The sequence below is a fragment of the Rhinolophus hipposideros genome (genome assembly GCF_964194185.1).
Source record: "Rhinolophus hipposideros genome assembly, chromosome: 17".
In the NCBI taxonomy this organism is placed as follows: Eukaryota; Metazoa; Chordata; class Mammalia; order Chiroptera; family Rhinolophidae; genus Rhinolophus; species Rhinolophus hipposideros.
Window position 1 is genome coordinate 48283162 of NC_138063.1, and position 16296 is coordinate 48299457.

General features: G+C 38.2%; 1 protein-coding gene across 3 annotated transcripts in view; it reads right to left on the reverse strand.

Annotated features, from left to right (window-relative positions):
* The window catches only part of L3MBTL4 (L3MBTL histone methyl-lysine binding protein 4), a 460291-nt gene that overhangs the window by 239469 nt on the left and 204526 nt on the right, over positions 1 to 16296 (reverse strand). The window lies entirely within an intron of this gene.

A 16296-nucleotide genomic window follows, 5' to 3' on the forward strand; every position in this document is an offset into this window, starting at 1 on the left:
CAGGGCCCTGCTTGACCTTGCCTTTGGGTGGACATTTTGATTTTTGAAGGGATTCCTTAAGGAATATTTATTAATGTTCTTCTGATGCAAGTGAGATAAATCCGGGGCTAACTCTAGCATAGGGTAAAAGCGCGGAGGGGCAGAATTTATTGGCTCACTGAAACGGGAGGTCGGGTGAGCAGACCTGGCGACAAGCATTGCTGAGTCCAAGGTCTCGAACAACATTGTCAGTCTTCCTCCTGCTCCCTAACTCCCTTTTCCTTCAGATCTGTCTTTCTCTGTATCTCTCTCCAGACCTTTGTCTTTGTCTCCCACCTCTCCTTCACAGTGAGGCTACTAACTTTTCTTCCTAAAAATGGCTTTCTCCACTTAGATGTGGCCAAGCCACCAGCTGTTCCATCCTCACATCATCCCAGCACAGTGCCCCCATGGCATCAGTCTTCCCTGCTGCCTGCTCATGGAAAGGGTTCTGATGGGCTCAACAGCCAACCCCTAGACCCATCGTCACGGCCAGGATCGGGGGTCCTCTGAGTGGAGATGTGGAATGAGGCTGAATCCTGCTGCCTATAGTTGTAGAGGTCTGGAGCAGCTCTTGATGTAGTATGCTCATCAGCATTGGAGCTCTGCCTTCCTTCCAACACTTTGGAGGGCGGCAGTGATAGCAAATGAATTCATAACTGCAGAAATGTGGGTCTCACAGGAGCGGCTATTACCAAGCGCAGGTCAGACGAGCTCTGGTCCAGGGCGCCGTGCCCTTATTTCCTTCTCTACTTACCTATTTCTAATGCCTCTTAATTCAGCCTGTGTCTTCGATCCCTCTTTCTTTCTTAATGCCACATGATCTCTTAAGCTAATCTAAATACTGCTTTCATCTTTCTTCAGTCTGTCTTTGCAGGTATTTTACTGCTGATGAAAAATCATAATATTCATAGTAGATACATCTTCACATCGAAAATATGAGGAACAGAACTTGAATGTAACATAACCCCCGCACCAAAGCTTACCTCAGAGCTGAAACCACTCAAACCTGACATTAATACAGCAGTTACTTTGTCCACATGATCTTTTTCATTTCCCTACCTGCTAATCTGATTTACTCCATTTATAATATACATGTCTGATATTTATCAGGGAAAGATAAAATCCTAATTCAACAAGAAATTCTGTACTACTCTCAATATACTTCAATTATTCTAATTGTATTGAGATTTCAATCTAACAGAGTCTTTTACCTTATTTCTGTTTCTTATGTCATATTCTGACCACTGGTTATATAATAAATATTTTTAAAGAAATGAATTACCGTGGGCCGAAAAACATTAGTTTCTATTGCTTTTCTCCTCATGTATTCCTTGGTCTGTTTCTCGCTTGCAGCCCACCTACTTTGAGCTTCAGCAAATTCAAGGCCACTCCAAAAAAACAAAAAACAAAAACAAAAAAAACAACAACCACCACCACCACAACAAAAAACGCCTAAAGTCTAAAATTCCACAAATCAGTCAAAATTGAAAAAAAAATGACCATGGGTTGTAAGAAGCATTACATAAATGTCTCTCAGCCTTTTTAAAGTGAACAGGGTACCCACTGTTAAGCTAACAAGGAATTTAAATTTTGAGAAGGCTGCACTGGTCACATGTAATACAGGAGAATAATTATTAAATTGCTGAACTGTAGACATGTCCTCTTACTCTGGTGAAGCAGTGTCTATTTATTATGATGTTCACAAACCTGAAAATATATTTTATAGTAGAAATAGAAAGGTCAATTTAAATATTTAGATAATTTTCAAGCTTGAAAATTAATCACTGAGAAATTATTGATTTTGCCTAGTGTTTAATCAGTTTCTCTCCTCTCATCTGAATTATATTTTTAGTTTCCAAAGGGGAAAAAAAATCTGTTCAACTTTCTAAGCTTGCGATATTCGTTAGTAAGAGATAGCAGAAAGTGAACTTGTGTCTGACCTTCAGACAGAAGTTGACAGAGAAGATGCAGGGATAAAGTATGGAAGATCCCACATCTAATACAGGGCCAGCTTCCTGGGGGCAGCTAATATGCCCCTCCACCCAGGATGGGCCTTCTTTAGGGGGACTACTTGTCACTGAATGCCCTAGAGCTACACCGGCCAAGACAACAGTCACTGCCCACATGTGGCTATTCCCATTTAAATTAATGAAACTTAACTAAAATTAAAAATTCAGTCCCTCAGCCACACTCACCACATTTCAAATGTTCCACAGTCACATGTAGCCAATGGCTTCCAAACTGAAGAGAGCAGAGAGAGAGAACATTTCTATCACTGTGGAAAGTTCTATTGGACAGCACTACCCTAGAAGATTTGATTTGGGCCTACTGGTAGTAAATAGGAACACAATTTACCACCCGGACAAGGGGGCACTTAGGTCTTGACAAAGGACACTAAGCTCTGTTACCATGAGATGGGAGGAATGGCAGGATTAGAGGAAGGTTTCAGTCATATTCTCCACAGCCCTAAGCAGAACGGGGAATCTGAAGGACAAGGGGTAGACACTTGGGGTCACAGGGGGACCTCTATGACCTTATTCTTGAATATATGTAGTTTTTAGAGGCAACTAAAATGAAAACATTAAAATGAGCTTCAACAGAAGGGAAGCACTGTTCTAGTAGAGAACTGGCTCACGGGTAGTAATAGATAAATTATAATTAATTGTCAGAACAAAAAGTGTATCTCTGGGCTCTCATTGCAATACTTGAGCCTCAAGGCAACTAAAGAACGTCAGAGTGTGTGGCAGCAAGGCAGCAGGCAGGAAAGCCAGCAGAGTGAAGGACAGTGCTCCGGCAGGAGAGCTGCCTCAGAAGCTACCATGGAACCCCAAAGACAGCAAGGAGTGGTGAACAGGGAACCAGGGAACACGTTGAGGTCAAGGCTGAAAGTTTCCTGAAGGCAGCACAAAGCTCCCATGGTGTAAAATTGTTTGTTCATTCAGGAATCTTGATGCAAATAAGAAATGATCAGTGTGGAGCACAGCGAATGAGAAGACGTAACAATATTTTGTGTATCACAGTATATATATATATATATATATATATATATATATATATATATATATATATATAAAACAGTATATATATATACTGTATATGTATATATACTGTATACAGTATATATATACTGTATATATATACAGTATATGTTATATATATATATAACAAATTGGGGTTTTGTAGTTATTGAGAGGCCATGCTGATATGCTGATGGAGGGACACTGTGGATACTGTGGGTGCAGACTGTCAGAGGAACTTGCCTTATAGGCTGGGAAGCAGAGAGATTAACTTGGGTTTCTGGATGGAGAGGCTTAAGCCAAGTGAAGTGAGTCACCCTCCAAAAGCAATGTGGACCCTTCATGTTGCTGGCAGTTTTTGACATTAAAGTTACATTTATTTTAAGAGAAGGAGGTTATTATTACTAGAAAATCACTGGCGACCATTACTATTCAGAATTCCAACCATTTATTATCCATTATATATCCATTACCATTCCACAGTCCCACTGTTTGTCATAGGTTATTAGTATAATCGCCCCATAACGGGCTTTGCTTCTCTGACACTGTTATAACTGCCATGATTCACTATGTCAATATTCCAAGAGAGAAAGCATCATGTACACTGAAATAATGCATGATTTCAAATGTCGTATCATTCTTAGCCATGCTTATAGCTACCATGTTGCTTATTAAAGGTACATTAGTAATACAGAAGCACCAATTAATCCAATTTTGTGTGTAGTTAAAGCACATTTGTTTTGATAAGTATAATAATCCTTCATAAACAGCAGTTTACTGCCAGTAAACAACCTATCAGTACATTTGCATTGACAACTCACATTCATTCATTCAGCAAGTATTTATTCAGCACTCTTGAAATGCTAGGTATTACTCTGTAGGTACTGGGGATATTAAGAGCACCTGGATAATCGAGAGAGAAAACTGCTTTTTCCATTAGCTTATGTTCTAGTGTCAAAAACAGATGATGAAGAAACAAATAAATACATAATCATAAACATAAGATAACCAAAGTCCTATGATTAAAATTAAATTTATGTTTGAGGAGCGTGAATTGCTTTAGATCGGAGCAGGGATAATGTTCCTATTGCACCAAGTGAAACATCTGAGCGTGTTCAGACATGGACTGAAAGGTAGATTTGGACTTAGAGATATGAACAATTTTACTTTACATTTCTTCTATCTCCCCAGTGAATGAAACGCAAGGTTATGAGAGGAAAATGAGAAGGGTGTGAGGAGAGAGGATGTGTGGAACAGTCTTCTTGGAGAATGGGAACGTTAACTAGTTTGGGAAATGCGGTACAATTATAAGCATAGACTTAGAGGTCCTTTGGATATTTGTGGAAAAACAATTAAAGTTAGATCTTTCTGACTGTCTTTTTGTTTTTTTCCAGCCACAAGATTCAATATGGCCTTATTCACAAATTTATAAACAGGCAACTATTTGAGAAGGAGCAAGAATTACATTTCCAGGGAAATAAGGGACTACAAAAGAATGCTTAAAGCAGAAGGAAAAAGACAACCCACTCGGAAAGAGGAACACAAATGCAGTTAGGTAGCACTTGTAAATGGACAACAATATCTGCTTCACTGAAGGTTTTTGATGCCAATCTCTGAAGTCAGCCCACAAAACTATTGATTTTGAATGGCCCTAAAAGTATCTCCATGTAGCTCACATGTACAAATACTGCACATATTTTCTTTAGACTTCCCTGTCCATTTATAAATTTGGTACATTCACATAAAATGATGCCAACTTCCACGCAGTAGAAAAAAAACATATCTGCTGACATCACAAAGCAAAGCTTTGCTGAAAAAAAACCACAAAAACTAGAATTCTATTTCCCTGATTCTATCACACATATCCCTTAACCCACCCCCGTTCCACAGTTCAGTGATTATGAAATCAAGATGCACCTTACAATCAATTTTAAGAACTTTGCCAGCTGACAATTATAGAAGACGATAATGAGACAGTTGTCACTGTCCACTTGGGTTTTGAGTGTAGTCAATTCTCCAAACTAAATTCAAAAGCAGAAGAGAGTAGGATGTGACCCATTCATGTAAAGTTGAGAATGAAGCATCATTTTCAACTTAAAAGAGAAATTGTTAAAACTAAGTCAAAAGTCGTTGGCTAAATCCTGGTATTTTTCTCTTGCTCTCCATATTTTGCAGTTGTCTCTAAATGCTGATACAGTGTAGTGTAAGGCAGGAAGGAGGAGTAAGTTCAGAGTAGATTGTGCAGGATGTAGTAGGGCATGGTAAAAGTGTTTGTTTATGTATGTATGTATGTATGTATGTATGTATGTATGTATGTATGTATGTATTTAATCGAAATGCAATAGGAAGACACTGAAGGGTGCAGGCAAAAGAGTTATGTGGTCCCATCCACACTTTAAAGATCACTTTGGCATATTTGTGAGTGTGGATTGACAGGGGCTCAAGTAGATGCAGAGACCAGCTAGGAGGTAACTAGTGGTTCAGGTGAGAGATGATGCTGGCTTTCATTAGGGTGACTGTTATGGAGATGGAGAGAGGTAAAAAGACTAGGGATGTAGTGTTTGGAGTGAGAATCAATAGAATATGGTGGTTGAGTAAATGAGGTTGTTCTATGAGTAGATTTTAGGAATGACTCCGAGATGTCTGGTCTGAACTATATGGTGGACAAAGCTAACATTTATTAAGTTGATGCCTAGAGAAAAAACAGGTTTGGGTCTGTGTTGAGGACTTCAGTCTGGGACTTATTGACACAAAACATACAAAAGATGTCAAGTAACAGTTAAATATGATTCTGGAGCTCTGGGGAGAGGTCGTGGCCATAGACACAGATTTGAAAGTTATTAGCCAATATAAGGTACTGACAACCAAGGGCACAAAGGAAGATAGAACCAAGTAAAGGTTCTCAGCCCAGGCAGAGATTTAAATTCACCTGGGGGAACTTACAAACTACCATGAATGATGGGCAACTTAAATACACGGTCAGGCTTCAGAGCCACCAGTGTAGACAGTAAAAGACAGCAAAAGACAGAAAAAGGACATGGTCTTGGGCAACAGATTAAGGAGAGAAGCAAATGAGAAGACTCCAAAGAAGCAAAGAGGCAGAGGAGAACTAGGCAAATGAAATTGCATACAACCTGCAATAATAACCCTACATCCCCCAAAAAGAAGAGAACAGACAGGGGAACACTGATCACATCACCAGGAATCCAAAGACCCCATGCTGGCCTCTCAGCCCTCTGACATGAAGCCCTGCATTGGACACCAAATTAGGGAGGACACATTTCAAGGAGTCAATTTGTAGACTTAAGTTTTCTTACAACAGTGTCGTAGGCGGGAGGGCTCCCCAGAGAACCAGTCAGATCTTGATGGTTTTGATATTTGCTGAATTCAGAACTAAAAGCAGCCACTGGTGCCAGACTCCATGTGGAGGGTGGCACGACTACTTCCCTCCTCTACTCATGTAAGGAAAGGTATTGTAAAACAGGGCAGCAGACAAGCAGATCACCTTGCCAGAGTCCTAAGCAAACATTCCTTGTTCATGTTTGAGAAGGAACCAGATGGGGCTTTAGTTGAAATGCAGATTCTTACTCAGCAGGTTGGAGATGAGGCCGAGATTCTCCGTTTCTCCAAGGTGATGATGAATCTGCCTTCTGCTGCTCTAGAAACCCCTCACCTATACTAAATTGTTGAAATGCCACATCCAGTTCTGCCTTGAATCCAGCACGTGGAATCTCATCCAAATACTGTCAGCCGTGCCTCTTTCTTGTTTGTGCCTGGCCTGCCTCCCAGATCATCAACCTGTACACCTCTGGGCCTCAGCTTCGGTTTAACCTTGATTTATTCCATTTGGTTCTACATCCCTGAGACAGGAGTCCATCTTCTGAGTGTACAGGATGTATACAACCCTTCTTTTTCTATCAACAGGCCCCTTTGGGGTTGGGGGAAGCTGATCCCCGTGAATGTGGCCTGGTCTCATTGTTTCCATGGCCCAGTGCTGGTTCTGCCAAGGAACCAAGGTCACAAACACACTCCTGGGGTAGGAGGTGCAGGGAATAAGCCTCTAGGAAGTAATAGCAGAAAAAGAAGATCCATAGCAACTGCTTAAGCTGTGGATTCAGTTCCCTCTTTCCCATAGCTAAGCCCTGTTGGCTCCTACAGCCACACAAGTCCCATGAGTCCTCTGCATACAGGTCAAAATGATAGGGTAGGTAGAAAGGTAGAGATGAGCGGAGAAGGCACTAGCCTCGGTTAGGAGGCCCCTTGCAGTTGCTCCTACCTAGGTGAAGAGCTCTTGTAGCTGCCCTTATTTGGGGCACAGACATCTTGCTTAGTCAGCAAGATATTGAGAACAAGATATGTCATTAGAAGAAGAAAAATGCTGGAGAAAAAGAGAAACCATCCCGCTCATCAAAATATACATACATCCAGTTTCTCAAGACCATTTTTAATGAGCTTCTCAAATAAATCATGAGAGATTAACAGGTTCATGCTTATGCTCTGAGAAATAACCTCGAGAACCAGAGGGGAGGATGGGACACCTCAGCAGAGAAACAGAAAGATAACAGACAGGGAGGGAGGGAGATAAAACACCCATAGAGATGAAACTCTCACACAAGAGAGGCTGCTTCCCTCTTGGGGCAGCCTGCTCCATGACTCACAGTGTACTGGCTTTTACTAATCAATTTCCTGCTGTCCAGTGCTGCACAAACTCTGTCTGTTGCCTGAATTCTTTCTTTCAAGAAGACAAGAGTCTAGGTACAATGTCATTCCCGGTAACACAAATACAGATCTTACATAGACCACCTGCCCAAGGGGCTTACAATTTAAACTACACACACACACACACACACACACACACAGGGTGCCAAAAAGATGTATACACATATTGAGAAAGGAAAAAACTGTATTAAAATTGTAATACTCATTATATACCGATAACAAAAGATAAATACAAGTCATGCATATACATTTTTTGGCACTCCCAGTACATATATATATATATATATATATATATATATATACACATATATATGTATATATATATACACACACATGTATATATATATGTATACACACACACACACACACCACGCATGTATACATACACACATAATAAAACAGATTAAATTTGAAGTCTCCTTTGTCTCTACATGATAGTAAATAAAGGCATTTGGTGTTTGGAAATGCAAATAAAACAAGGCATGTTATATACTTTTTCTAACAGAAGAAAAACTGTTCTTCCTAAGAAGCCATCTGCCCCTCATCATCTCTGCTCACAAAGCTCACTGCATTTGCAATGAAATTTTACAGCACTTGATGGTTTGTTCCATACATTATATGATGATCTGTGATTTCACCTATCTCCACAACTAGATTGTGAGGGCTGGTTCCAAGTGTTAATCTCATCCTAAGGCTCACAGCTCCTGGAATGGTCTTCTCTATCCTAGGAGTACAATAAATAAGTGCTGTTCATTACATAGTAGGCCTTATCTCTTACACCTTTTTTTAATGAATATCTTAACTTTACCTAATACTACTTCAGTAGGCTCCCAAAGACGTCCATATCCTAAACCCTGAAACCTGTGAAAATGTTACCTTACAAGACAAGATGGGTTTTGCAGGTGTGACTAAGTTAATGATCCTGAGATAGGGGAAATTATCCTGGTTTATTTGGTGCATCCAAAGTAATTACAGTGGTTTTTATTAGTGGGAGGCAGGGATGTCCGAGAGAGGTTTGAATATGCTACACTGCTGCTGGCTTTGAATATGGAGAAAGGGCCATGGGTCAAGGGATAGAGGCAGCCCCCAAAAGCTGGAAAAGTCCGGGCAAAAGGAACACAGCCCCCTGAAATCTTGATCTTAACCAAGGTAATACTTGTCACCTAGAGAACTGTAACACAACAAAATTGTATTATTTTCAGCCACTAAATTTGTGGTAATTTATTATAGTAGCAAAAGAAAAAATGATACAACTATATTTTGGAAATAAATTAATCTGGTGTAAGAATCTACTTATTTCCTTCTCATAGAAGAATCTTCTTTCCCTGAGTCTATCACCCTTTCTTATATCACAAGAAATGACAGATTTTGGAACAAGGGGGGAAATGTATTCATTATCTTGTCTTGTCAGTTTATTCTGGGGTGTTTTAATTCACTTATTTATTTTTGATAGATATTCTTCCAGTGGTAAAAATAGAGTGCCTATAAAGCAGGATGTGAGAAAAAGAGATGATGTTCAGCATAATTAGCGAGTACCAGTATTAGTGAGGGCATTTGGAATGTCAAAACCGCAGCTGGTCAGGAATAGTGCACTTCTGTTCAGAAACACAACAGAGAACGTGCATGTCTCTCCAAACCTAAGACAAATCCAGCAGACTCTTTTGTTTGTTCTGAAGGAAGACAGTGTGTCCATATTGCACAATCTGACAGAAGGTCCAGGAAATAAGAGGCTTCCTTATCACAGCAAGCAAGGGCCTCAGACTTTTTGAGGAAATCTAAAGCTTTGAATGAAGTGACAAGAGTATAGAGAACGAAGGGCTTTTAATTAATTTAAGATTTCTTAGTCTAAAATCAGATCCTTACTCAAAAGTCCATTAACTCTTGAAACAAATATAATCTAGAATTTGTATTTACATGTAAGTGCGTTTTGCAGCAGAGCAATCTGCATTCCTCAGACACTCAAAGACATACATAACCCTAAAATAAAGGTTAAGAACAACTAGTGCTACATCATCATCTTTTATTTAAGAAATTTCTACAGACAGTGTTCTGCATGGAAAACTGTGCAATGTTCTATTCCTAGTCCATCTAGCTTATGACTAAGCCGATACCTCTAGCCAAATAATCACATGCCAGGATCTCATTAGATCACGCAAGTCAGGCTTGTAAAAGGAGGACTGGGTGAGGATCACCTAAAGAGTATCAGCAGTGGCTCCAGACGGGGCTCTCTGATTCATCACTAAGGCAGTTCTTCACTGCTGTGCTGTTGGGCATATGTGTCCGTACTGGATATACTGACTTTAATAAAAATGGAAAAGGTAAGTCTTCACTTACAGTTCTTGGAGAATGCAACTCTAGTGGTGGAGAAGCCTACTCTGTGAAAGACTATACATCATTTCGGGTGTATAGTCATTCAGTGTGTATGACTACATACACACTGAAAATTAAATGAATGAATGGTAATCAGTTAATACTAGAAAAAATATATATATATTTTTTACATCTAGAAGCTGTTGATTACATGGTTAGTCTTATGTCTTCTATCCCTTTTTACGAATATCTAAAACTTATCTAATCCCAAATTTAAAATTAAATAGAAATGTAGTTCAGTTCCAAAAATCAAATAGTGTATCTATGAACACAGGAGTTAGTCAATTATAGCCCACAGGCCAAATAGGGCCCTAACACCTGTTTTGGTCCATCCCACAAGCTAAACATGGTTTTTACATTTTCAAATGGCTTTTTTGAAAAAAAAGAAAAAAGTTAATGTTAAAACATTTTTCAAATGTTTTTTGAAAAATATTACAAGAATATTTCATGACATGTGAAAATTATATGGAATTCAAATTTCAGTGTCCACAAATAAAGTTTTATAGAAACACAGACATACACATCTGTTCACATATTGTTTATATTATAGTTGCTTTTGCTCAAAACCACAGAGCTGAACGGCTTAGACCACATCACCCACAAAGGCTGAAATATTTACTTTCTGGCCCTTTATTAAAATAAAGATGGTACCCTATGGGTTAAAAGCTCAGGCTGAAGAACCAGACTACCTGGTTTCCACCTGGTTTGACCACTCAGGAGTTGCATGACCTTGGGTAAGTTGCTTAAGCTGTCTGCACCTGTTTCCTCACCTGTATCTATCATATAGAGTTGCTGTGTGTATTAACAGAGCAAGAAAATGTAAAACATGTCAACAATAGCATGTTGGCACCATATTCAAATTAGCCATCACTGATATTGTTATTGTTGTTTGTTTTTACCATAATCACACCAATACACCTTTACCAGGCAGAGCATTCTACCTGCTACAACTTGTCTGAAAATGATGGTTGACACTAATTCATAGTTTCACCGACTCTAAAAATTATCTTTCCATTATTTGGTCATAATGTTTTAGAAAACTGTCCCAGTCTCCTTCCCTCAAGAAGATAGTCATCAATCATTGTGGCATTATAATGACCATTAATGAAAAGTTTAGCTCACAGGACAGTCATTTTTAATGTTAGTATCTTGTCTTATCTTCTTATTTCAAAACTATTTTCAAAGATGCATCCTGGTTAGAGAGAGTGGCAAGTAAAACGATATATTCCAGATTCTGCTCCCTTTTTGACAGATAATTAAACTAGGACTCACTGGGGTCAAATAACTTTCTCTAAACACAGCAACCCATAATTAAAGTGAGTACTCACTGACTTGTATTTATTTGGACTTGCTTTGCACTAATCCTGCAGGTTTTTCAAACAAAAGCTTTAAACTTATTAGTCTGACCTAAAATTCAAAATAGTTTCTAGTCATACAAGTAGACAACTTACTATCACAATTTCTCTTGGTCATGATGTTCTTACACTGTTTCCCTGAAAAATAAGACCTAGCCGGACTACCAGCTCTAATGAGTCTTTTGGAGCAAAAATTAATATAAGACCCATTGTGTGTTATGTTGTTATGTGATTGACGTGATGTGACGTGACGTGAGGTGACGTGATGTGATGTTATAGACCCGGTCTTATAGAACAGTAAAATAAGACCGGGTCTTACATTAATTTTTGCTCCAAAATATGCATTATAGCTGATGGTGCAGCTAGGTCGTATTTTCGGGGAAACATGGTATTTTACTTAGAAATGCCACAAATACATCCGGTTAATGCATTAAATATGAAAAGACTTGCTGAAGAGACCAATTTATTAATGATTCAAAAGAACTTGCTAAAGCATCTATTTGGAATTCATTTATAATTCATTTTACAGCTTAGCTGCAGTTCCCACTGGGCAAATATTTATCAAATATTACTGTTTTAAGTCCTTCCTTTATATTTAGTTGTAGAAGAATACATTTTTTCCCCAAATAAAGGCTAAACTCCCTAAAAGCATCCACCTGTCTATTGTAATTTGATGTGCATTTTCTGAGAAGGTGACAGTAATGGACTTTCAGATATAAGAGAGTACACTGTGCAACCAAACAAAAGAATGAGTATTAAACAAAATAACTGGCTATAAGTTGAACAAAGTATACACTGAGTACATCATAAATATTTATTAGGGAGCAACCATGGTAATTAATAAACACAGTAATCAACACTAGGGGAATATAGTATCTTAAAACCCTGACACGACAAGAAAAACTTCACAACTCACCTATCAATGAACCATACAAGACCAAATTAATATTTTTGGTGTGAACATCAGAATATCTGGCTTGACCAGTACCAGTGGATTTATGAGAGCGAAAATGTAGAATATCTTGAAAGAAGCTACCTCTCCCCCACTCTCCAACACCGACAATTTATAGTCTTGAATTCCAATGGCTTACCACAGCTACAGGGTAATTGCTAAAATGAGCACTGGTTTTGGAGTTAGAAATATTTCAGTTTAAACACAACTCTTCCACTACTCATTGTGAAACCTTGGTAAAACTACTTAAATTCTCCATGCCAACTCTAAAGAAGAAACAATATCCATATATAAGAGTTGTGTCACTTATTGTGACTTATTGTGACTTATTGTGGTGATCATTTCATAATATACACAAATATCAAATCATCACATTGTACACCTGAAACTAACACAATGTTATATGTCAATTATATCTCAAAAAAAAATTAAAACTAAAAGTGCTGTGAAGATAAAGTTGCAATATATATCATACTAGCTAAATATCTGGAACAAAGTCAACATTCAGTAACTGGTGTTCTTACTCTACTATTACTACTTCTGTGAATTTGGAGGCTCATGCCACCAGACGCGCTTCTGGGACTACTTCTACTCCTGCAACCATGAAGCAACACTCACTGCAGCCCACTCCTCTTGGCCAAGGTATCATTAGGGGGCACATGTAAACTATAAAAATTCAGATTTTTTTGGATATAAACACACAAGGCCCATGGGGACAACTAAAATTAAAAATAAATAAAAACAGACAATAGCAAATGTTGATGAGCAAGTGGAGAAATTGAAACCTTCATATGCTGCTAGTAGAAATGTAAAATGGCTCAGTAGCTTTGGAAAATATTTTTGTAGTTCTTCAAAATGTTAAGGAATTACTATTTACCCAGCAATTCCACTCGTAGATATACACCCAAGAGAAATGAAAACATGCATCCACACAAAAACGTACACCAATGTTCACAGCAGCATTTTTAAAATAGCCGTATTTTAAAATAGCAGGAATGGGCTGCAAGAGGTCAGAGGCTGTCAACAATGAATGGATAAACAAATATGGTACAACCATACAATGGAAAACTATTTAGAAATAAAAAGGAATGAAGTATTGATATATGTTACAATATGGAAGAACCTTGAAAATATCATGCTGAATGAAAGAAGCCAGATACAAAAGGTCCCACATTATATGATTCCATTTATATGAAATGTTCAGAATAGCAAATCCTTAGAGACAACATATAGACTAGAGATTGCCAGGCTCTGGGGGTAGGGTGGGTGGGGGGTATGTGTAGAATGGGGAATGATTTCTAATGGGTACGAGCTTTCATTTTGGGGGGATGAAAATGTAATCTTAGATAGTGGTGACAGTTGCACAACTCTGGGAATATACTCAAAACCAATGAATTTTATAGTGTTTGAATTATAGCTCAAAAAAACTGTTATAAAAATAGAATTAATCAAGCACATAAGGACAACTACATAATTGGGGATTGGCAGAAAGGACTAAGTCAGTCTTTACTGATGGGCTGTGCTCTGCGAGGGAGTGCCATTACCACACACAAACCTGCAGGTAGGACCAGCAATGTGGCCCAGCACAAAAGACAAAGTAGGGTGGATTTATAGGTGAACTGTACTTCCCATCCTAGACATCTTCTCTCCCACTCTGAAGTAGGAAATTTATGATAAAAATTAGAACATAATGGTAGAGGAAGTAGGAAAATTATACGCTGTAGTGTTGAAAACATCTGTTTGAAAGCCAGGGTTTAAAACTTGGTTCCCCCGTATACTACCTTGTGACCTCGGACCAATTACTTAACCTCTCTGGTCTTCACTTTCCTCATCTATAAAATGGGTATAGTACCCATAGGTCACATGGGTGCTGTGAGATACACTATAAATGTAAAGCCCTTAGAAAAGTGTCTGAAAAAAACTAAGTGCTATCATCGTCATCAACACCATTGCTAAAACCATAATGTTCGACAGACTGACTCTACTCTCAGCAAACACCGCATGCCGCACAACCACATCTGCTCACATTAGCATTCCCCAGGAGAATTCCAATCAAACTCTGTTTTGTTCACCAAGGAGTGTGGGCTTGTTCCTTCTCCCTCTACCGATGATGACAGGGACTTCCAGGAGGCCCCTTCATTAACAGAAAACAAAGGCATGCAGGGAAAGCAGCACAGGGGATTTACACTGACAATAACAGCAGTTACACTGAAGTACCTAGAGAACGTCAGGCACAGTTTCAGGTATTTTACATATATTACATCATTGAATGTTTAACACAAGCTTACAAGGTACGCTTTATTAACCCTATCACTTTACAAATAAGGAAAGTTCAAGTAAGTTGAGTGACCACCAAGTTAATAACAATTAAATAAGAGTCAGAGATGGAATTCAAACCCAGGTCGGTTTATCCTGTGGCATTTTCCAGTATATTATGTTGAATTAGATTTCCAATGGAAGAGTAATTAGAAAAGGAATTAAGAATGAGAGAAGGAAAAAAAAAACAGTGAGGGAAGGAAAAAAAATTGACTAACACAATTATTTTACACATTCAAATAACACTATGCCAAAGTACATTCAATGTCATTCACTCGTTCATTCATTCACAAGTATATCAAAAATCTATTATGTGCCAGTGATACAAATAGTATGAAGGATACTGACTTTCAAAGAGAAAATTACAGAATAATATGACCAACACATTCATAAAGGAATAGAGGAATGTACTGGACAAAAAGATCAAGAAAGCAACTGGCAAGGGTAGCCGCACCCACTACCTCTAATCTCCTTAAACAAGAATTCAGAGAAAAAAACCTGACCCTCATTTTCCTTGCTTTTTTTCTCTGGGAACACTAATGAATGGAATTTAAGCCATAATGCTAAATATTTATAGTTTTTTTCCATTCAGAAAACTGCTGGCCCACAGAAAATCTTTTCCCATGTTCCTCATGGGGCAGGACAAGCATCTGCCCAAGTGCAGGACTGACTAGGGGAGGGTGGAGAGTGGAGAGTCCATGCAGATCTCCCAGGAATGGGCTGCAAGAGGTCAGAGGTTGTTTGTGAGACCTGAGTATTCCACAAGCCCTAAGGCATTTCCATCCATTCCAGATTGATATATTCTGACACACTAAATGGTATGTAGAAGCAATTCATTTCACATTTTATGAAGCACTATTCCACAGGCTAGAGAGTGTAACTTGCATAAACACATCTTAATTAAGCCCTAAAATCTTAGAGGGATTTCCATAATGCCCAAACCACAGAGGTAACACTTATAGTTCTAATCCTTTCAGAGGTACCAGATACCTTTCAACTCTTTTCCTCTAATAAAGGAAAAAAGCAAATATCACTTAAGGAAAAGAATAAGGACAAAATACATGGGATATTTCTTTGGAAAGATCAGCTATATTCTTGGAGATGTAAAAAGATCAACGCTGAGATTGTAAATAAGAAATAAACTAAGTTCACTTCAGGAGCTCAAGTTTTTCAAATGATATTTTAAAGTGATATGATAATCCAATTTGATCATGTAACCAGATGGCAACAAACATACAATTGGATACTACAGTATGTCTTACAAGAAAATTGTCAATTAAAATGCTAAATAAGATCTGATGTACTATTAAGATTGAGGTTTTCCTATAAATGCATAATTTCATAATGAAAGTTAAACAAGAACTCAGAGAAAAAAGCCTGATGCTCATTTCAATGACAGAATATTAGTGAATTTATAAAGTAATTATGATATCCAAAAGTTATTCCCATCGTAGTTACCACCACAGTAAACAATAAAAAGCCACAAATATATAAGAATTTAAGCAATGTACTTAAAATTAAATTTAAAATAAAGGATTAAGAATAA